The 24288-nt window shown below is 40.2% G+C and overlaps 1 protein-coding gene across 1 annotated transcript in view; it reads right to left on the bottom strand.

Moving 5' to 3' along the window:
* LOC110296910 (regenerating islet-derived protein 3-beta) overlaps positions 1-24288 on the bottom strand; it is a 138565-nt gene that overhangs the window by 94066 nt on the left and 20211 nt on the right. Inside the window, exon 2 of the mRNA XM_029478852.2 lies at positions 19251-19487. The gene's annotated coding sequence lies outside the window, so the exon portion shown is untranslated. The remainder of the gene's footprint in view (positions 1-19250; positions 19488-24288) is intronic.

Consider the following 24288-nt stretch of genomic DNA (forward strand, 5'->3'; position numbering starts at 1 on the left):
ACATTTCCCTGTGTGTAAACCAATAAGAAATGGTCTATGTAACACTGTTAATAGTAATCTGTGGATAAACCTTTAATCATGCTGAGAGTAGATGTTTTAGATTTTGCATTACAGCAACAAAATCACCTTGGGAAACAGCTTGAGAGCAGCAGCATTTATTTCTATTTTTGGTTTCAGAGGTTTTGGTCCAGGCCTTCATCGTTCTAGGTCTCTGTGCCTGTGATGGATCAGAGCATCATAGTGGAGCAAAGCTCTTGAGCTCACAACAAGGAAGCAGACAAAATGTCTATACCAGGAGTCTTTCTCCTTCTTCCCTCTTTACCTGTCCAGCCCCCTGCATATTTGCTGCCCCCCTCAGGTTTATGATTATCCATGTCTCTTTAATTAATCATCTCTGTAAACATTCTCAAGGCTATACTGAGAAGTGAATTTCACATAGGTGCTTCTGCATCCAATCAAGCTGACAACTAATTTTACTTATGCACCCCTTCTCAGCTTGACATCCAAATAGACCACCTTAAAACACATAATCTCCAACAAAAATAATGAAGCATTTAAGATTCTGTCTAACATCAATACTTTTCACTCAATTAAAACAAAACCAACTTCTCTTCCAACAATTTAACCTTTAAACAGCCCTTAAATGCTCAAGTCCCAAGCTTCCTCGCCCCCCCCCCGACATTCCAGAAAGCACTCTTAATGCTTCTGTGGTAGCAGCACAGAACTAGGTCTCTGGCAGAACATTAAACCCTTGTTAATCATTCAGGTTTCCAAGGCCACAACAACAAAATCCTGCCACTATAACCTCCTTGAAGATCAGAATGCTCAACTCTTTGAGAAGAAAGCCCACCTTACCCACTTTTTCTTTATGTATTCTGTAATGATTTGCATAGTGACACAGCTATCAAGACAAGGTAGTTCTCAGAAGCCCATCTGAGGCCATAACAGCTGCTCACGTGTAGTGCACTAGGGTGTGAAGAAAAGCAATCCCAGGAGTCAGCCTTACATTAGATTCTGTCTCACCTTGTCAAAGTCTCTTTCACATTCATCACATAAGCTCTGCCCCTCCCTTTCCAGGGACCATATGTTGTGCTACTTCCCAGCCCTCACGCTGCATTTTTCATTAGCCTTTTAAAGGATCTATAATAACAGAATAAGGAAGACTTAGCCTCCCATCCATATTAAAATGCTTCAAGCAGAGCAGAATTGAACCTTGGGGAATTGTTCTAAAGAAGAATCCCAATGCAATTTCACTCACAACCACTTAGCTCTTCTCTGCCCTCAAATTGCCAGTTGGAAACAAATTCACCAGTCACCACAAATATTACTAACAGATAATACACAGCATATGGCAGAAAGCCAGAATACTTCACAAATCTGAGTCAGGCAACTCCAGTGATTAGTGAGACATAATATATTTTCATCCTAGGGATGATCTGGAATGAGCTACCCAAACAGGGAAACTAGAAAGCAGTTCCATATGGTGCCAAGACGGCCAGACAGTGATGGGGGATGGGATGAGGGAGAGATTCCAGAAATTACTGCTTTAGCGAATGCCATGGCTGGCAAGACTCTAGCATCATATTGAAAAGAAAGGTCTTGGGGTTGGCCCTTTGTTAAGTTTTAAAACAAGGCTGTTTCCTGAGGAATCTCTTTTTGTGTCTGCTAGTAAATGGTGGTACTTTATATTATTTAGGAGTTAGAAGATATCATGACACAAAATTTACAAGCCTAGAGGCAGAAAATTGAGCGAAAGTCAAGAGTTTCTCTCACTATATTAGGTTATAATCATTTTAATGTTTAAATTCAGATGGCCCCAACATCAGAGATAAGAAAAATGAAAGCCGTTCAGTGGTGGTGCACGCCTTTAATCCCAGCACTTGGGAGGCAGAGGCAGGCACATTGATGAGTTTGAGGCCAGCCTGATCTACAGAGTGAGTCCCAGGACAGCCAGGGCTACACAGAGAAACCCTGTCTTGAAAAACCAAAAAGGAAAAAAAAAAAAAGAAAGGAAAGAAAAAGAATAAAGAAAAGAAAATGACTCTAGAAGTCAAAGAAAATGCAATTCAATCTTTGTGTGTATTATATATTTCAACAGGGAAATATATAATATAGTCTGTCTGGACTCACTGTCTTTGAGGGGATGCTTGGAGAAGAGAGGAAAGAATATAGAATAATTGGAAATGGAGTTAGTGGGAATAATTGACAAATATGAAAACACTGAGCCAACAACATTGTTTAGGCTTTGATATTCTATAAAATGGAAGTGGTTTTCTATAGATTTGTGGACTTAGCCTGCTTATGAATAAGGAATTGTCTTAGCAACAAATTGAAAAATAATATAAAAGATATTGACCACACAGATTGTAGAGGTGCATCTGGGACCATGCCTGTATTATCTATCTCCCTGTGCTCCTCTGATATATGTCAGCCTGATATCCAGCTGTCAGCACTCTTCATCTCCGCCTCACTGGCTCCTAGAAGAGGCTGGGGGCAATTCCACAGCAGGACTGAAGTTCTGCATAGGGAGAATCCCTTAGGCACAACAGCAAACAGTGCTTTTCTGGTTTGGATGAACATAGCCTCCCGGTTCTAGCCAATACAGATGACTCTAAGATGCATGTCTATGTTGTCCCCAGTGGGTACAAACTTTAATGACCCATGGTGGTTGGTTTTGATACGAGTTTCTTCCCTTTATCATTCATATTACTTCACTCACTGCTATTGCATAACCACCAAGCTACTTAAGGAAGGAAGGCTTTATTTTGAGTCGGAGTTCCTGGGCACAGTCCATCATGACAAGAAGTCGCTGTGGGAGGAGCTTGAGGTAGCTCTCCACATTGGAGCCACAGTCAGGACACACAGAGAGACACACATTGCTGGTCACTTTACACTCTTTCTTTTATTTTATTTTTTTCAGTATAGCATCCATTCCATGAAATGTTGCTGTCCATATTCAAGATGGGTCTTCTTATCTCAATTAACCTAATCTAAAATAATCCCTCTCAGACATGACTGGAGGCTTGACTCCTATGTAAGTCTAGATATTTCTTAAACAATAGTAACTAACTGTCATACTGTCTTAATTTCTTGCTTATTATTGGTATTTGTTGAGTTTGTATTCCAAGTAAAATCTAGGACTAAAATATTTCAATACTGCCTCTGAGAATACTCAGAACTGTGAAAGTGGCTGCATGGGGAGAAGCACTTATCTTACTGTTGCTGATAACTGAACGTACTGCAGGGCAGAACATTGGCATGATGTCACACCAACCTGACTGATGCTCTATGAATGCTGGGACACCCAGGTATTCCTAATAGCTCCAGTATCTGAAAGACATGACAATGAGCCTCTTGCATGATGCCAAAGAATGAAAACAGTCTTGGGTCAAACAACTCAAGACACAGCATCAAAGAAAGACAGCAGGCTTCAGGACTGCACAGAACTAGACTCAGATTTCTAATAAACCAAAGACAGACTATAGTGAAAATTAGACCTAGCACTTCAGCCTAATATCTGGTTTTGGAGTCCATAAAATATAAGGTGGGTAAGCCCAAGAGAATCTCATAGGCTACAGTGAAGACCCTGATGACAGGGTGAAATTTTGAGTGCTAATTTGGAAGGACATTCAGAATTAGCTATGTTTAAGAAACTGGAACACCTAGAGTCATTTGCAACGAGAGTGACCCTTGTGCTTTTCTGGAGCCTGGCGTCTTTTCATTCCCTGCAGGGTTTTTAGGAAAAGACTTTGTTAAGGCAGGGATTTCAGTAAAACTCAGTCAGTATGCTATAAGCATCAGAAGTGCACTTTTTGCAGCTATGCAGGTGCAAGCAAAATCAGTGTTTGCTGATGGCCTAAAATCTGGTCTGACATAGCAGAAGCTGATGCAGAGGTACAGTTCTCTTAGGTCTAGCACAAATTTTATTTATGAGGTTGAACTCTCCTAACTTTCTTACCTCAAAAGGATCATGATATTGAGAGTTACATTTTAATATGTATATTTAGACGACACATAGATATATAGCCAGACCATAGCAGATAGCTGATAATACTCTATAAAACATAGGACTTCTCTACATAAACCAATAATTATAGCCATGTTTTAGATTCGTTTGCCTGAGTAATTCTTCATCATTCATCAGAAACTGCAGCAGAACCTTAAGAAATTGCTAGGAATGAATATTTAGGATGCTCAATAGATATCTGGTTGAGTGGTCCAAATACAATGAAAGGAAGCTTATGAACATGAGGCAAAGTCACATGACTTACATTTTATTCTCTGTTTATTTGTTTGATTTATTCTTTATTTTAAAGATTTCTATATTTTATTTTTAGGTATTCTTCTCTCATACAATTCAATTCTGACCACAATGTCCTAGGAAGTACTGGAAGATGATTCAAGCCTGTGTTTGAGATGGCTTCTTGGAGCTTAGAGCGAGAAAAATGTCCTGCAATATATGTCATAGGGATGAAAGTACTTCCCTCACACAATATCAGAGAAAGTATCAAAATACTTCAGAGATTGAAGCTAGTCAACTGCACACTTATTATCAAATGCAAAACAATAAATAGCCCAGAGGAAACTTTGTCCTTAAAACACTAGTAAATTAATTAGATTCATTATGAAAAGAAGTGTCATCAATATTTGAAGAGTGAGAAAAATGTCAGCAGTTATTGGAAGAAGGACCATCATAATACATTGTGGGTGTGGCCACTGGAAAGTTCCCATGCTTGCTGTATGGCCCTACTCCTGTGCATAAATTGACATTCTCACCTAAATTTTAGTGGGTTATTGACCAAAGACAGAGGCCAAGAAGAAAAGAGGAAGAGGAGATAAGTTTGAAAAGGGTGTGTGTGTGTATGTGTGTGTGTGTGTATGTGTGTGTGTGTATGAGAGTGGGGTAATAGGAGGAAGTAAGTAGGAGGTGGATATGACCATATTTACTGTATTCATGCATGAAATTGTCAAAGAGTAAAAATAAATAAAATTAAAAAAAGAAAACTAAAAAATAATGTGAACTAGTTTATGCCAAGATGTTAAGACCTATACAATAAATGTTAAGTCGTGTCCACTGTCTCTGCCTTCTGAGACACTTCTCCTTTGCTTCATTATTTCCCCAAATGCTCATCATCTTTCTAGAATGTTCTCATTCATCTTTCTCTCAGTCGTAACTATATCAGCTACTTTCTGCTGCTGTGATAAAATACATGGTCAGTTGCAACTTAAGAAAGAAAGTTTATTCTGACTTTTGGTTTTTGAGCGTAAGAATCCATAATGTCAGAGACAGCATGACAGCAGGAGAGGAAAACTGGATAATCACATTTGTAACCACGAAGGAAGCAGACTAAGCAAACTCAAAGTAATGAGAAGCTACAAACGCCAAAGCTGCCCTTGGTGATGTGTTTCTTCCAGCAGACACCATAACTTAAGATTCTGTAACCACCTAAAACAGCGACACCAACAGGGGACCAGGGGATCAAACTCATGAGGCACATTTCTCATTCAATCCACAGCAATAGCATCATCACACGTGACAGATGCTAGTGTGTGGACTCTTTGCCTGGTTCTATCCACTCCTTGCCTAGTCAGCCCTTAGTAATCTGATCTACCTGCCTTAGCCTAGTCCCAGAACCAGAGCCCTGACCCCTCCCACATCAACCTTTCTCGACAGTAGTTGAACAGTCCCAGAAACATATTCACTTAGACTGCTGGACCTTAACATAACTGCTTTTCTCTATGTAGCCCCAACCTCTTGGGACTCTGGTTCTAGATCATGTCAAATCCTGGTAAATACAATCTACTGTATCCCTCTTTGTGTGTGTGCACCCTAGACCATAGTTCACTACCTCAAATACGTTCTTCATGGAAGAAGAGTGATTTGGAAGAATATGAAAATAATAGAATTTTTATTCATTAAGGGCATTTTCAGAGCTTGAGGAGGTTGCTCACTTGATATAGTGCCATAGAAGCATAAAAATCTGAGTCTGGATGCCCAGTACCCACTTAGAAAGCATTTTGGAATGTGCCTGCAATCTTTTCCTTGGGGAAATTGTAATAAGGAAGATTCTTGGGGCTCTCTGGCTAGCCTCCAGGTTCATTAAGACAGTCTGTCCCAAAACAAGAAGTCTACAGTGATTGAAAAAGGCAGCTGCCATCAGCCCTTGTTCTCCAAGTGCATGTGCATACATGTGTGCCCAAACACATGTGCATAGATACGTGAACATGTACAGCCATATTTCCTAAATCATTGTTAAGTATTTATTATTTTATTTAGGGTTTTTGTTTTATTTTATTGTATGTGCAGGAATGATTGTTATGCATGCATGTTTATGTACCATGTATATGCCTTGTATACTGTCAGAGGCTAGAATACAGATCCTCTAGCAAAAGAAATACAGAAAATTGTGAGTTATCACATTTATGTGCAAACCAATCCTGAGTCCCCTGCAAGAGTTGCAATTGCTCTTAACTGCCGTGCTATTTCTCCAGCCACACAAGAGCATTAAAAAAAAATAAAAAAGCGTATTACCATCCAGGAGTAGTAGTTTATGCCTATAATGCCAATTCTTAGGAGGCTAAAGCAAGAAGATTGCCATGGCTGCAGGACAGCTTGTTTGTGATTTTCAGGTCAGCTTGAACTACAACAAGAGAGGATGTCTAGAAACAAACAAAACCAAGAAGCAGAACAACTAACCCACCCCCATGAGGAGGAGAAGGAAGGAAAGGCAGTGTTTTTTCATCCAGGACAAAGAGATAGAGTACACCTTTTCTCTTTACTTCCCAGGGACCTGAGTCTACGTGCTACTTTGATTCTAATCACTCCTTTATCTGTAGGAATGAAGGCATCCTCCCTTAGGAAGTAAGAAAACTGGAAATTGTTTAAAAGTTTCTTTATTAAAAAAAACTGATCTATCCAGAAACTGGGAATAGGCCATGTCTCAGTGAGTTGAGCTTATAGCTGGGGAGAAATACAGCTGTCAGGGAAGGAGGAAGCTAGCTATCAGACCTGAAGGGGTTTTGTGTTGTGAGACACTATGATGAGAGAGATCAAAAGAGAAAGTGGCTTTTAATGGAGTTTCATGTGAAATAAATAGGTCTTTGCCAGGCGACTCATTTAATAAGTAATGGTTGTTCTTTGTGCCTGCATTAGGGATTGGACTAATCCATAGTACTCATTTTTAGGATTGTTGAAACAGCACAATAGCAGAGCCATGACAAGGGGCTGAACTCTCCATGGGTTACAGGAACATATCCAGATCTGGAAGCTACAGCTCTCAAGAGGCTGCACCTTCTTGATGTGCACATGTGGGCCTCTGAACCCAGGCAGAAGTGTGCCTGTGGCATTACAGGTAACACAAACAGAATTCCTGGAGAGAAGGATAGAGAATCGTTTATTGGCTACTTCATGGGGAGACAAGAGGGGAAATCAAAGTGAAGAGGAAATAACAATTTATTACTTATGAAGTGGCTAATGTGATTAGCTTTTGGGTAGTATGTGTGCAGAGGCAAGCAGCTGGAGACAGCTTTTTGATCTCTGGCTGCCTGTCTGGAGGATCACACTTAGGGTGGGGGCAGCTCTCAGATCTCCAGCTCTGGGCACAGAGCCTAGCTCTTTGAAGTGATTCCCTTTCCACATTTCCTGCTAACAGACAGTGAAGAAGGAGGCCATGTCCCTGGAGGGAAAGAGGGGCCTTGAAGTTTCCTCAGTCATGGGAAGTTAACAAAGATGACCATGGGCAAAGTTGTAGGTGGTACAATCTGCATTTCAAATCGCTCTGATGCTTCTTGGCTCCAACCTCACTTGGGTACATAGCAGGCTATTGCTAGGATCTTTCTGATTGCTGAGAGTTCTCTAATTAACCTAGATTCAACTCTATACTGTAGCTTCCTGCACGTCTGTCAAAACTGTCCTGAATGCATTCCACAAGGGACTTGGTGTGAACGGAATTTCTTCTCTGCTCCAAACATGGTAGCAATACCTTGCCCTGTGGAGGGCAGCGGTGTGGCAGACCTTACATTAAGGCTTCATCTCTGTTCACCTGCTCTCAGACTTACAATTCCTCTGACAAATCAACTAAAGGAGACAAGCAACTGCTGTGGTAAATATGGTGCTGGTGTAAAGGTTAGAAAACAAGAATAACATAATAATTTTTTTAAGTGTAGCATTTATTTCCCTCCAGATCTTGGGTGCCTTCCTGAATTTCTACTTCTTTCCATGCTTTTATGCCTGTCATAAGCAAAAAAGAGGAAAAATTAGTAAAATAAAAATATATTAGCTCCAAACTGTTAAAAAGCAAACACTAAGTGAGTGTGCACAGACATCCCCAGGAAGAATTTGCATCTTCCACTGAATCACCAAACAGGAAGCAGCACACACCAGCTGATATGAGGCCGCCAACACACATACAGTAGAGGACTTCTGGGTCTGTGTTCATTCAGAGATGATGCACGTAACCCTCAAGAGACTGGAGGGCCCAGGGAGTTTGGAGGTTGGGTGGAGTTGGGGGCTGGGGACATCCACATGGAGATGGGGTGTGGGGAGAATGTATGGAATGTGGAACAGCTGGAGGGTGGATGTGGGGGTGGGGAAACTATGGGATGTAAAAAAATAAATTAATATAAAAAGAGAGGAACAAAAATAAATAAATAAATAAATAATCCTGGGCCATTTAAAACTGATGTTAGGCTACGTTTAGCTGTTCTCTGCTCATCTCTGTGTCTGACCTAACAACCTGTGATGAACAGATAAAATCTTTTAGAACATATTATCTTGATAAAACCCTAGTTTCCACCAACCAAAGGACAAAGAATGTCATCAGCTAATACCTGAGACCCATAACATAGATTTTCCTGCTAAGCTACAGCCCTTGTATTTGTTCCACCAGTATATTTGAAATGTGCCTGTAAAAATGTCCTCAAACCATTACTGGATGGAAACATGGAATTTTAGGAACCATAAATCTGTTGAGGAGAGATGTGTGCTCTTTGCATTGACAAGATTATGTAAGAATCATTTGTACATACTGTATAATGCAATATCTTCCAGACACAACAGGATTGGTGGACATATTATTTCATGGTGGCTGTGTGGTAGGTTGTGCAAAACCTGCAGAAGCTCTAGCCAGCTGAGATATCATCAATGGGAGGCAGAAGGACACAGGGTCCCATCCCCAAACAAGAAGCCATTTGCTGCTGATAATGGAGTGTCACTGGCAATATCAACCACACATTAAGGGATGTCCCATGCCCAGGAGTAGTTTGGAGACCCAAACACAACTCCATGTTTTGTTTCTGTTTGTGTGTGAACATTCTGTTTTATTATGTCTCATTGGTTTTTATTTGCTTTTATTTTCCTTGTGTCTATGGTAATTGGAAAAGGAGGAAAAGAAGAGAACACACATGAAGCTAAGTGAGGAGAGAGGTTGGAAGAGATGGGAGGAGCTAAGGGAGGGGAAAACACTCATATAAAAATGCTAAAAGAGAAAAACGTCTGTAAATAGTATATAATACAAAATTCTCTTCTTAGGTTAGATTCCTTTTAATTTACTTTTTCTTTAGAATGAAAAAATACATGCTATGTACATTGTTGCTGCCATTGCTCTGTCATAGTACTGCAGAAAATTATGCAGTGGATGACAAGGACAGACTCAACTTCTAGTCTTAATGAACTTAAAATTTAGTGAGTGTTTCTTGGGACCATTTGGTATAGCACCTATACACACAAACAGACAAGCACACACACACACACATGTTAGACATTAGTTAGTTAATTAGTTAGTCAGTTAGTCAGTTAGTCAGTTAGTTAGTTAGTTTTTCACAACATGATTTCATTGTGTAGCTGTCTTTTTAAAGACAAAATTTTTATATAATTGTCCTGGCTCTATTACAAATCACTTTGTACAGCAGGCTGGCCTCAAGCTCATAAAGACACACCTGACTATAACTCCTGAGTGCTGGGATTAAAGGCATGAACCACCACCCCCTGAGCACCTCCCTATTTTTACATGGCACCTTTTCCTTTCATCTTTTTTTTAATGTGTATATTAACCAGTAAGACTGGCTTTCATAATTTCACTCTTAATTGGTGCATGTTTGCATTCTTCCAACCTAGTGCTAGAATTTCATATAGATATTTACTTGATAGTTCATCTACTTGCTGTTAATTGCAAAATTTACTTTTTAAATTATTTTTAATTATTTGAATATATGTTCCCATGTGAGAACATTGTGCATATAAGTATAGGTACTTAAAGATGCCAGAAGATGGTGTTGGATCCCCTGGAGCTGGAGTTACAAGTGGTTGATAGCATTCCAACCTGGGTCTTGGCAACCAAAATTGGGTCTGATATAGCTGTGATTGGTGTTAATCTCAAAGTCCTTTATATCCCCTCAATTGTGAAATTTACCATATAAACTTTCTGATACATGTCTATTAGTTCTGTAATGTGCCCCTAGCTTCCCTTCTGTTTTGGTACATCAACTGAGACATTTTCTAGAAGAGAACTAACTGAACTAATTTGATGTGGATCATGAAGGCAGTTCCTAATTTAACAAACATATGAAGTTAGAGGGTTCAAGAACTGTTTCAGTAGACTAGGACCTCCTAGTATCAGCTTTTCAGATATTGTTTATTTACCCTTCCTTTCCTGTTTGTGTCCGGGGAAATCAGCACAGAAAGTCATTTTATTATATAGCCACATCCTAAACCGTGATAAAAAAAAAAACAAATAATACTGGTAGAGCATTTATTTTGTGCCAGGACAATTCTGGAATCATTATAAGTATGGGCCGACTTCATCCTCATTACAACCTAGAAGGAGTTGAAAGAACAAAAACAATCAGCTGCTTTGTGTCTCTTTTTGGAAGCCTGTAATGCTATTTTTAATCTCTACTTTAGACATGAAGACACAAACATGAAAAATAGCTAGTAAACCATTGGGATGAAAGAAGAAAGGGTTGAACAGCCAGGATGTCTGAGTCAGGTTCATACTTGGCAAATGACCACACCCCTGGGTTTGCCTTCTTCTCGTTTTGCTGTAAATATCCTAGGAGTTGTTTTCTTACCAATATATTTGGAGTTCTCATCTTAGTTTCATTTTCCCTCATGAATGTTTCTATCTAGCCTCTGACTTCTGAAAATTGTAGATATATGTGGATTGTATGATGAACTTGCTTCCCACTGCTACTGTGGATAACGTCTCTTCCAATATTGTGTGTTTTCTGATAGCTGGTGAGATTTTGGATGAGTAAGCAGAATGATTTGTCTCTCATCCAACTTTCTAGAAAAAAATGTCAGCCTTACCATTTTAAACACAGCAGCCAAGGCAAGAGGGACACTACATGCTCAACTCAATCAGCTTGGCAGAGTGAAGGTGTACTGCTTTGTCAGGGCCATACCCTGTGGAATAGATGCATGTGAGGACTTCTAATTTATGTGTAATTTTAAATTACACATAAAAATTGAACAATGGTTTTTATTTGGTTTGAGTTTGTTTATCTTAAATATATTTGTATTCTCAGACTATTCTACCACAAAGATAACCTAAATTGTAGACAAGGAAAAATAAATAAATAAATTGCTATCTTAACATTTATATAACCTCTTTGTAACTTTGTCAGGTATCAGGTCTTTTCATAAAGTGAGGCACAAAAAATATTAAAGAAAATTTGTGACAATGTGCACATTGTATTTTATTCTACTTTTCAGAACATTCAGCCTTCTGAGATGTTACAGTGTATTATATATGAATCCAAAAATATGACATATCTTGAGTAAGAATGAATAAAATTTACAGAATAAATTATTGTTTCTAGCTTATAATCATCTCAATATGTCAACTTTGTCTTAGCCCAACTTAGAGAGTGCTAGGCACCTGGGAGAATGCTGAAATTGGTTATTCTTTAAGAGGCTTCAAGCAGAGTTTCAGAGCAGGTGAATGCTTTGAAAACCCTCATTTACATCTCAGCTAAAAAATGTTATGTGTTTTCTAAGGATCAAGCAATACTCTGGGCATCACCTTGAAGAATTAGAGCTTCACTGGCATCATCGGAGAGGACCTGGCTGTTTTCCTGAAGCAAAGAGATCAAAAGTCAGGCTGACACTCACTGACAAATTCATACATTTCTAGATGCTTTATGAGAAGCAAGAACACTGGTGTGTGTTGGATGCTGCATCAGGAACGAGGATGGCAGAGGAAACTGCTTGCAGTTTACATCCTGACCAAGAATTTTGACCAGAAGTGTCTAGAGAGGAACTGGGATGGGTCATTTTCATTGTCTACTTGCCTAGACCTGGAATCACCTATGAGTGCTTTAGCCAAGGGAAAAGATTCACCCTGAATGTAGGAAGCAACATAGATTGATATCATGGACTAAACAAATAAGGGGAAAGGGGGAAGCCAACTGAGCACCAACATTCTCTCTCTCTCTTTGCCTCCTGACCTGGGATGCGATGGTCCCTCTTTCATGCCTTCTTTGTCATAACAGAGTCTGTCTCCCAAACAGCGAACCACAATAAACCTTCATTTTCTTACTGCATCTCTTATCAGGGAGTTTATCACAACAATGAGAAAAAAGGACTAAGAATGGTAGAAAGATCATAGAATGTGTGAGAATGGCTCTACAGGGAAAGAGTAAGGGTACACAACAGAATGTGTACAGGAATTTTCTCATGGGGGCATCATGATAGCATAGAGAAGAACGGGTCAACACTTAAACATCTCGCCTGTGCCCTTTGTCACTCTGACAGGATCTGAGGTCCAAATGGCCAGAGTGAAAGAAAGCAGGAAGTCTTGCTTTCCTGGCTTTGCCTGTCGTAAAGCCTCAGTGGAAGAAAAAGAATTCATCATCACAACAATTAAAACTTGGTTTATAACACAAAGGAAGGGATTATCATTGGTCTACTAAAATTCTCTTGTGACTAAGTCAATACAGACATTCCAATGCCAGCATGAGTCAAGGTCTCATGGGAACCTCTGAAATTTTATTCAGGAGAATGAAGCCGATACATTTTTAAATGAGGGAACACACACACACATACACAACACACGTATATATGTGTGTTCTTTAATATAGTTCTTTAACTAATAGAGTTCTTTAAAATATTAAAAATATTTTATGAATCAACAGACATTTTGATTTTGAAAATTTGTCTCCCCTGTGCATTACCGAATTCTTTAAAATTACTAATGCCAGCTCATGTGTCTAGCAGAAATATGAGGGAACTCATAATTTTCCAGATGCACATTAATATTGTCTAAGATTCTGTTCTTGTGCCTTAAATCTCTAGAATACCTGGTATAGCTACATTTGGTTTAATTATCATTAAGGCAATATATTTGGTTAGGTAATTCTTGCACTTGGGAGGCCGAAACAGGTGGATCTTTATGAGTTTGAGGCCAGCCTTGTCTACATTGTGAATTCCAGGAATACACAGAGAACCTGTCTAAAAACAAACCAAAAAAAGATAGTATGGTTATCAAACGCTACACTTTTTCCCCCTTAGGGAACTTTCAGAGAGGTGTGGGGTGTTTGCTTCCTTGTTTGTTTCTTTTTAATGTTTGAATCAACATGGCCTAAGCTGGCCTTATACCCATTTTAGAGTTCAACCTGATTTTGAATTAATAGCAATCCTCCTTCATTAGTCTCCTGAGTGCTGCCATAGCAAGTATATATCATCGTCTCTAGCTTTTTACATTTTTCTTTCCAGTGATGCAGTTGTTAGGGACTAAGCATAGAACTATAGAGCTTATGACTGTGCAGTCCATCAGCACTGAGAAAGATATATCTTTCGTTCTCTCTCTCTCTCTCTCTCTCTCTCTCTCTCTCTGTGTGTGTGTGGGGGGGGCACATTTCAAATTTATAGGAAACACATCCTTGCTAAGTTACCCAGGTCACTCAGCAACCCATACAAGAAGAAGGGTTATCCTTCTGCCTCAGCCTCCTGAATATCTAAGATTATGGATATATACCACAAGGTACAGTTTTAAATTTCTCTCTCTCTCTCTCTCTCTCTCTCTCTCTCTCTCTCTCTCTCTCTCTCTCTCTCTCTCTGGTGTATATTTGTAAGTCCCTAGAGTAGGTATGTATTTGCCCCCACACTTGCCCCCACATGCATGTAGAAGGCCATGAATTATGTGTGAGGGCTGCCATGTAGTTGTTGAGAGCCAAACTAGGGTTCTCTGCAAGAGTGTCAAGTGCTCTCCATCATGGAACTATCTCTCTAGCCCAAGTCTTCCAAAATTTCTTGAAGCCTCAAGTAGGTGATGCAGATGGTATTCAATTAACAAGTGGTGCATAGTATCTCCCACAATTTCCCCCCATTTCTTAAGATTCCCACTCTGAATATCCACTTAGAAGAAAAAGAAGGATGCAGCATGTGGGATTCAGGAAAAAACAAGGAGTTTAGGAGACTTGCAGTAGGCAGATAGCTCTCCATATCCTAACTTCATGCAAGAACACTGGAGTCTGTCTGAGTGGATGACTGGAGACCTGAAAGTTAAGCTTGGGGGAACTTTGCTGTATGTCTTGGCTGCTTGGAGCCACATGTCTTTCAGAGCCTGTCTTCCTGATGACTCTACATATGGGAGTTTGTGGGAAGAACAAAATCAAGTCCCCTTTTTTACTGGAAATTCTTGTTTTATTTCATTATCAAAGAATACTCCCTTTCTCCATCTTGTATTGTTGATGAGGCCATTTCAGGTTTAACTAGAATTTGATCTTCTTGATGGAGAACCTCCTAGAAAATTACTCAACTATTCTAGGAACCCAAGGTTAAAATGCCCCAACCAACTTCGCTTAGTTTCTGTTAAAGTGCACACTTGTGCAAAGCTTCCCCTGCAGCAGTCGAGGAAGACACCAAGATGTGGGGTATTTTTTTGCCTTTAAAAGCCTCTTACTCTTTCTGTAAACACTCCAGCCTGCACTTAGGTTCCAGATACGTGAGTGTAGTCCCAGCCAACAGGAATAAACACTTCGGATTGGCTATAAGTGCTCATCCATGTTGGTCTCTCTGTAACAACGCTATGGTTGCTTTAGTCGGTTTTGCATTGCTATGACAATAGGCAACTTGAAGAGGAAAAAGGTGTTTTGGATTTTTGGTTTGCTTTGCTTTGGTTGCTCAGAATTGATGAAGTTCCAGCTCAATGTCAGCTGGTTCCAGAGATTTGGGCTGTGAACAAGTTGAGCTTTGGGCAAGTTGAAATGTATGGAGGAGGTAATCTTTCCACAGGGCAGCCCGAAAAGCAGGGGTGTGGATATAGAAAAAAACAGAGAAGGGAGGATGAATAAAGAAAAGGAAGGAGAGATCCACAGAAAAGATATCTTTCTCCCATAGACATCCAACTCCTCCAAGTAGGCCCCACTGCAAATGATCAGAAATCAAGATGCAAAAGAGATACTTGTTTATCTCAGCCTATCAGATTATTGAAATGTTGAACTGCAACTGGGTGTGGTGGCAGAAGGAAGAGGTGAGCAGATCTCTATAGGTTTCGGAATAGCCTGGTGTACATAGTGAGTTCAGGGACTGGCAGGGCTATGCCAGTTTCATTGTTATGAAGAGACACCATGACCAAGGCAACTCATATAAAGGAAAATATTTGCTTGGAACTGGCTTACAATTTCTCAGATTTTAGTTCATTATCTGGCAAGAAACATGATGGTATGCATGCTGGCACAGTGCTGAAAAAGGAGTTCTACATTGACTGGGCAGCAGGAAACAAATGTGACACACTTTCTCCAATAATGACACACCTATTTCAACAGTTACACTTCCAAATAGTGTCACTCCCTATGGACCTATGAAGACATCTTTTATTCAAACCACCATAATACCCATTAAAAATAAGCTAATTAAAAGAGCCTAAATTAATAGTGGAAAGTATAAAATGGAGATTTATTCGATGTAGTCAGAGTGGGAAAAAGGACAAAGGTATTAAATAAGCTTAAGTCCTTTGGGTCCTAAAGTAAGATTACTGTTTAAATAGAGGGCCAAGTATATATACAACTAAGCAATCTTAGTTGAAGTATGTCACATGTGGGCTGATGTCTCATCCTATAAGGTTGTCTGACAAAGCTGCAAATTTCCTTCTCCCCAAAACATGTTTCCCTAGGAGGTATATCTCCCTTTGACTGCCCCTTTGTCTTCTCTCAGAATGAGATCCTGGGGAAATTCCCATTTCTTTGGGGCCCAGTATATTTCTTTGCTGTTGTAGTGTATGAGACAGGGTATGTCCTTATCTGAATATGCTTGACTCATGGGAAGTGGCACTATCATGAGATGTGTCCTTATCGGAGAAGGTGTGCCTTATTTGAGGAAGTATTTCACTGTAGGTTTGGACTTGAGGCCTGATAGTGCTAAAGCCCAGTGTAGAGACCTACCTCCTGGCTGCCTTCAAAAGACAGGCTTCTCATGGCTGCCTTTGGGAAAAGATGTAGAAGTCACAGCTCCTCTTCCTGCACCATGTCTACCTGCACACTCCCATGCTTCCCACCATGAGAGTAATGGTCTGAAACTGTAATCCAGCCCTAATTAAATGTTTTCTTTTATAAAAATTGCCTTGGTAATGGTGTCTCTTCACAGCTATAAAAACCTAACTTAGAACAGGTGCTGAACCTGGCTTGGGGCAAAGTTTCAATTAATATCAGGTGAGCCTTGTGACCCCCCCCCCCACACACACACACAAGCTCAGTAATATCAGCTTTAATAACCCCTTCATCTATAAACTCATGAAAGGGTTAATTCATTGATGAGTTAGAGGCTTCAAGATGCAGTTACCTCTGAAGAGTGCTGTGGGATCAAGCCTTCTACAAATGAGCTTTTGGGGAAATTTCATATTCAAACTGTGACATGTGGCAAGAGGCTACCCTCTCTGTAGTGAGGCCTGAAATGATGAAGATTGTCATCCCACAACATGGTGTAAACATTGCAATGGGCAGGCACTGCACTTGGTGGCTTCTTTTTCTCCTTCAGCTTCAGTCTATACAACTACAATGAACTATACAGTAGAACTATACAATGTTCTGTTCGAGATCTCAGCAGAACATTGCTAACATTTTTCAATGATGGGGGTGCTCCCCTTTGTGCTATTTAGGAAAGACTGATTTGACTCTGCTAACACACACTCTGCAAAGACATGAAAATGTCTCAGTACTAGGGACTTATACCACATATCAGCATGACCACCACACAAGGAAAGCCTAGAGCCAAAGACAAATAGGTACTGCACTGTGAACTCTTGCTGAGACTCCACTTACACACAGTTTCTCGCCTAAGCATCATGTTGAAGCTATATTCAGCCTCACTCTCCCTATGATAAGTGCCAGGTTTACTTTCCATTCTTTGCAATCCTATCCCCTAGTGTCTCCTGTTGTTTCTGCAGTAGCACTGAAACTATCATTAGTGTGCACATCTTTATCTAAGGGTGTACTTCAGGGGAATGAGAACAAAAAGAGCCACAATACCACAGTCACAAGCAAACTCCTTGGGGTTGTTGGAGATGGTGGCCACCCTAGATAGGTCACATAGCCAGCCCAGAGGCATGTATCTCAGCTGGTACTATATCAGTCTGAAAACCAAGACAAAGAGCTCTGTTCTCAGTGCCCCTTCATTTCTCTCAGTTGGCCTATGTACTTCTAAGAAATTATTATTATTATTATTATTATTATTATTAGCTTCACGTTATGATTAACAACCATAGTAACACATTGCAAACCTGTGTACTTTCTATTTCTGACTTAGAAGTTTAGGCATGGTTTCCCTGAGCACATTGATTTTTAGATTCAAGGTATCTGTTATGACTTCCTATGATTAGAGGAGAAATCACAATTATCTACTGCTTCAAGGGTTACTTGTGATTAAAAATTCAACAAACATGGGCATCATAATAATAAAGAGGTGTTTCTGGGCTGTGAGTGCTCTCTGAGGTCACTTTTGATCATTGTGTGAGCATCTCCCATTACCACTATTGTGCTGTTCCCTGTATTGCTTATGAAACATTTTCAAGGACACGTGCACTTACTTGACTTCTGCTTTATCCAGGCACATCAGAGATTCTAGAGTTGACAGCTAAACTTTCATAGACTATCAAAGACAGTGATGCACACTGGGTCAGCATTGTGTTGACCGGTGTCTATATACTAGCATCAACCATAAGTCACTCTAGACCTCTGCACTTTATCTTTGTGAACTTTCTAGTTTTGGCACGGGTTTCCTGAGCACATTAATTTTGAGAGTCAAGGTATCTGTTATGACATCCTACAATTAGAGGAGAAATCACAATTAACTAATGCCTCCATTTCCAATGGTATTTGACCAATCAAGCTATAGGTCTGACTTTACAACTGTAAGTTCCAGCAACCAGTTTTAGTAAAAATATGAATAATAACTATTTTGCTTCTTGGTACAGGATCTCACTATGTATACCAGGCTACCCTCAAACATACTTTTTTCCTGCTGAATTGTCCTGAGGGCTGAGATTATAGGTTTTCACTACCATATTCACCTAGCAAAAAATATAGAGCTCCATTTTCCTTCCTTCTCTTCCCCTCTCCCTCCTTTCCTTCTTCCCTCCCTCTTTCTCTGCCTTTCCTTCCCTGCTCTCAAAGCCCTGCCCTGCCTTGCCCCCCACCCCGTCCTTCCTCTCCTTTCCCCTCTGTTCCCCTTAATATTTTCCTATCTTCTCCTCCCCTCCTTTCCCTTTCTCCCCTTTCCTCAATCTCCCCATCTTGTTCCCTGTTTTTACTTTCTATCCTAACTTTTCATTTTCTTTTGGTTCCCCCTCTTGTTTTCCTGTTTTCTTTCCCTCATCACGCCTCTATCCTTGTCTCTCTTGATTTCTTTTCTCCTGCTTGCCCTTTACCCCACTTGCTATACTAACATGAAAACTGAGGATAGGAAGAGTTGGAGCCCTAAACCCACCAGCTATAGGGAAACTCTAACTGGATACCTGGAAAAAAAGCCTATGTGGAAATGAAAGAGGGGGAGTGAAGGGGATGGAGAAGGGAGAAAGGGGAGAGGGGGAGGGGGAGGGAAAGAGAGAGATATCTTTTTTACATAAGCTAAATCATAACTCAAAGTCATACAATTTAGTTTTGGGCATTGTATTTTATCTGTGGAAACAGATAGCCCAAACAGACAGCAAAGAAGGAAATGACCAAATGCTTGTCATTATAATCACTGTAGTTATTGTTGTGACCAAAATACTTGAGAATCAATGCAAGGAAGGGAAGCATTCTTTCTTGTAGAGTACCTGAATCCATCATCCTCTGTTGAGATAAGGTACAGCAGAGATGCTCAGGTTATCGTTGTAAATGTTGCACTCTGAAGGGGATGTTTTCCCCTAGTCTGCAGGACCATTTCACCAGGGCTCTGCTTCAGGCTGTGAATGGTTTCTTCCCTGTGAAAGTGTTACAACTCTGATCGGAGAGGAATCCTGTGAAGCTTGCTCCCGGTTCCTTTCTACCTTCCCTCAATGGTGAACAGTGACCTGGAAATAAAATATGAAATTAACCCTTCCCTCCCCCAGGAGGTCTAGCCAAATATTTTATCACAGTTATTGAAAGAAAACTAGAACAAGTCATCACCACCAACACCCCTAAATATTCACACACGTGCACACATACATACACACACCTTTTTACATGATATGACAAGATTCTAGGCAACCTTTATTTTGTTTTAAAATAGACTTTTAGGGTCTAGAAACATCTGTCACACTGAGACCTGTTACTTTTAACTGCCACACTGAGGCTTGTCGCTTACAGCTCCCAAAATAAGACCTGTCTTTCTACTTCAGAATTAATGCCCAAATCTCATTTTCCTAGGACTACACCTAAATTCTTCAAATCTGAAGATTTGTTTTCTTCAATACTGGGTTTCTACTTCTCGTTGCTCTGTCATGATTGTCTTTGTAACTCAAGAGGGCAGGCTACAAACCCTACTTCTTCAGTTCCATGCAGCCGAGATGCAGAGAATGAACTCTGTCAGAGTCTGGAAGAACAAACCTGGTGCTTTCCCCTTGTGGTTTTCTTTAGAGGGTTGTTTGACTTTGTGATGAGCAGGCAAGCATTTCATATGGCAAATAAAGGTTTAATGATGACTGTGAAAAAAGATGTGTACATTTGTAAAAGAGAATGAAAATCATATTCTAAATTCCTGGGAATAGGTTTGAATGGTGCTAGGATGATGGGTGGCTTAGATTCCTGCATCACTGCAGCCAAAGTCTTTGTGATAACTCCCTGGTGCTCCTTTTTGCTGAGGGAAGCACTGTGTCATCAGACACCTCACTCACTCTGAGGACAATGACATGGCCAACTAAATGTGAATTTCACTGATTATGTGCTCTGTAAATTTGTATAATTTATTGAACCTTCTGTACCTGTATTTGCTCTATTTGTTCTTCTTTGATATAAGGACATGTAAAACCCATTTCATGATGTTAGGAAGGATGCCAAGCATGAGGATTACAAAGACAGGCAGGACCCTCCAAAAGTCCAGCAGTCAACAGCAGGATTGAAAGCTGACAACTCTTCTCATTCATGACTTCAAGCTTACCTTAACTCCTTCCATAAGCGGATGGCACCAGAATGCAGATTTTGGAAAAGAGAGTAGAAAAAGTTGTCATCAATTATCGGTGGGTTCAGAGGTTTAAACAAAATGATGATGATACCATGCATTAGCACCCACCAGAGACTCTCTCTTTCGTAACTAGAACCTGGTCACCCACAGGGCACTAAACACTGTAAAATAGAGCATGTGAGTAACAGGGACACTAGGTGGGATTAAAACAATGTAGTCCAGAGACAGCTTTCATGCAGGAAATACATTCAGAGGAATTTTCTGGAGCCTGAAAGGAGAGAGGCCACTTTCCTGACTTAGTCCCTGCCTCAGCTTCATGAAAAGTCAGCTTTCTAATATCAAAAATTGTGTTCACCACTAAATTTTGGAACCAGAGAAGATGTAGAGTCTAACCTAGATTGGGTGCCTGCGTGAGGCCTTTCTACTACACAAGCCCTCCATTTAAATTTTCCCTAGATTCGCTTTAGTTGAGCAATGTCAGTGTGGACAGTGCATTGATTCAGCCAAGCTCTCTCCCCATTTGAATTCCAGGTCATAGGAATGACAGGAGCAAGGAGATCCAGCAGGAATATTTTGTGTGCTGTCTGAAACACATATGCCCAAGGGTTAGCAGCGAATGTTGCTGAGAACAGAAAATACTGCAAATGAGCGCAGATTTTAGGTTCATAAGGACAACAGGGCCCACCATGTTGAGTTTAATTAAAGAAAAGATTATCAATTATCCCACAAGTTTGTAAAGGGTTCTTGATAATTTTTATGTGTATTTGTGTGCACATGTGTTTGTTCATGTACCTATAGGTTTGTGTGTGAAGGTGGTTCACTTGAGCCCATTTTCATGCATACCGGCCAGAAGACATGGTCAGCTCTTGCTACTCAGGAACATCATTCAACATCTTTTGGAGACAGGGTCTCTCCATGGCCTGGAGTTCTAGGAGCCAGGGTAGATGGTCAGCAAGCTATCTCTCCCTCCCCAGCACTGGGATTTCAAGTGCCAAGTGTGTGCCATCACATTGGGATTTCAGAGTAGGAGCTGGGGATCAAATTCAAGTCCTTCTAAGGCAAACACTTTGCTGACAAAGCTGTCTCTCCTAAGCCCCTGCTATTAGTTTTTAAAAATTAATGTGTCCGACCCAAATCTGCCATCACACTGCTGTACATTGAAAGTCACAAAGCACCTCCTGGAATACACTGTTCTCTACACTTAGGAACGTTCTCTAGATGTGATTTCCCACTCTGACCACATGCTACAGGTCAGGTCTGACTGCAGCAGACACAAAACACTCCAGAGACAAGAATCTGTGTCTTGCTGTCTGTTTACAATAATTACAAAGGCTTTCTAAAGAAATCTTAGGCCAGAACAAGACCAAAGCAAGCAAGGCACAACATTTCTGCCGCCCAACATGCATTTGTTTGTCTCTGCGAGGGTGAGATGTCTTACATCTTGCACTAGAGATTCCTAGTTATTCCAGTGCATCATAATTGTGCAGTGCCCGAGAGTGTTTCTCCTATGAATGTCCTGAGTTGGTATGCGTTAATTAAGCAAGCACAGATTCAGATTCATTGAAAATTTCTCAGAGATTGACTCTTTGTTATAGGATACAAGATACCTATCCTTGAACTGTGGGGTGTGGGGAGGGTGGGGACATTTCTCTGGACTGTGGAGCAAGGGATCTGAAAGCCAAAAAAACTATAAATTTCTTAGCATATGCAATGGTTCATGCCAAAGTATTTTAAATCTAAGTATAGCCATTGTAAGAAACATGATATTCCAAGGAGGTCATCAGATATATATTGTCTTCAGAGAAATTTCCAGGAAAGCAACATAGTACCAATATGTCTATAAAGCCTTTCATCTTCTTCTATAGAAAAGATTTTAATATACCCTGTTTCCTGCATGAAACCATCACGTTGAGCTAACCAGCACTTAAGCTTACCTGGACTACAAAATGCCTTATTATTTTCCTTCTGTTCTGTTTTCATTATTTTCTGATGCAGAGGACAGGACAGGATTTTTTTCCACCAAAATACAATGTCTTCCTACTTACTCAGATGTGTAACAGTCCGTGTCCCTCTTTAGTTGCTAATTCTAATCCTTGTCTCAAGGAAATGAATTCACAAGGTAACTCACTAACATGCCAAAGGCTTTGGCTACGCTATATATTAAGGTTATCCTCCAAATATGCTGGGTTAAACCCTGGAAAGGATGTATCTTCTGAATTTATTTCTATATATTACATGCTTAGTCAAAGAGAAATTGTTTACTTGTATTCCTCCATGGTTTGTATTGCTATGGGAGCCAAGGGACTGTATTATAAAGGTGTGTGATTGTGCCTGTGTGTGTGTGTGTGTGTGTGACAGAGACAGAGACCAGAGAAAGACACACACACACACACACAGACACACACACACAGACACACACACACAAAGAGAGAGAGAGAGAGAGAGAGAGAGAGAGAGAGAGAGAGAGAGAGAGAGAGAGAGAGAGAGAGAGAGAATGTTGTGATGGGTTTATGCAGGATTAAGGAAAATGATGTCAGGCTCAATAACTCTTATAACTAGGGCTTTTAGTAGGTAAAACATCGTCATAGAACCTGATGACTGGCTGCCTTTCAACAACAACAATAACAACAGTAAAACAAACAGAAAAAACAAACAAACAAAAACATAATGGTCCTTTGCTTAATTAAAGTTTGCCTTCATCAATCATTTCTGTTGCCCAAGAAAGCAATGATGGCTCTGGGTAACTAGGGCTGCACTCAATTCCCTGGGGCTGAAAAGGAATGCTATTTACCAGAGCACTTGAAGGACATTTTCTATGCTGAGAGCTATATTTCATTCTGCAGCCATTGAAAGCCGAGAGAGCTCCAACTGATGCTTTAACCAGCTGGCTTTCTGTGAAAGGCAAGCTGGAAGAGGAGCACAGGCTGAATGACAAGGACTGAGTAGCATGACTCATTGCCTAGGTGATCCACTGTGAGGCTTAATTGTCTCCAGGGGGTAGAAAGGTACAGCTTTCTTTCAAATTTACCAATTAATTTTCCCAATATGTTTTAGATTCTAAGGTAGATACAAGTACTCCATTTCCCAGAGCTGGTCACTGAGGCCCAGAAAGAAAGACATTTTCAGAACCACTAACTAACCAAAGAAATGATGAAAATAGAGAGAGAGAGGGAGAGAGGGAGAGAGGGAGAGAGGGAGAGAGCAGGAGAGAGAGAGAGAGAGAGAGAGAGAGAGAGAGAGAGAGAGAGAGAGAGAGAGAGAGAGAGAGAGAGAGAGAGAGAGAAAGCAAATTTTGGATGAAATGAGGATCCTAGCTAGCAAACTGGGCTTTTATTTCCTAAGCATTTCTGACTTCAGTGCAAGAACTAAACAAAAGCATGTGGGCTCCTAGGACTCTCTTCTGCTGCAGGGCTTCCTGGTGGGGGCATGTCTCTCATTTCTCTGGACTGGGGAATATCTCATTGCTTAGTCATTGCCATCACATGGGTACTTCCTGTTGCAGTCAGCTTTTTTAATTTTTTAATAGTCATGTGCCAAATGTTGCCTGAATCTCCCCAAACCCATCACATTTTCTTCTTTCTCAATTTCAATTTTTGGTTTTTGGTTTTTTGTTTGTTTGTTGTTTTGGTTTGGTTTTTGTTTTTTTTTTGTTTGTTTGTTTTTTGGTTTTTTTGTTTTTCGTTTTGTTTTGTTTTTTGTTTTTTGTTTTT

The sequence above is a fragment of the Mus caroli genome, unplaced genomic scaffold, assembly GCF_978045245.1.
Source record: "Mus caroli unplaced genomic scaffold, Mus_caroli_1 scaffold_7, whole genome shotgun sequence".
Classification (NCBI taxonomy): domain Eukaryota; kingdom Metazoa; phylum Chordata; class Mammalia; order Rodentia; family Muridae; genus Mus; species Mus caroli.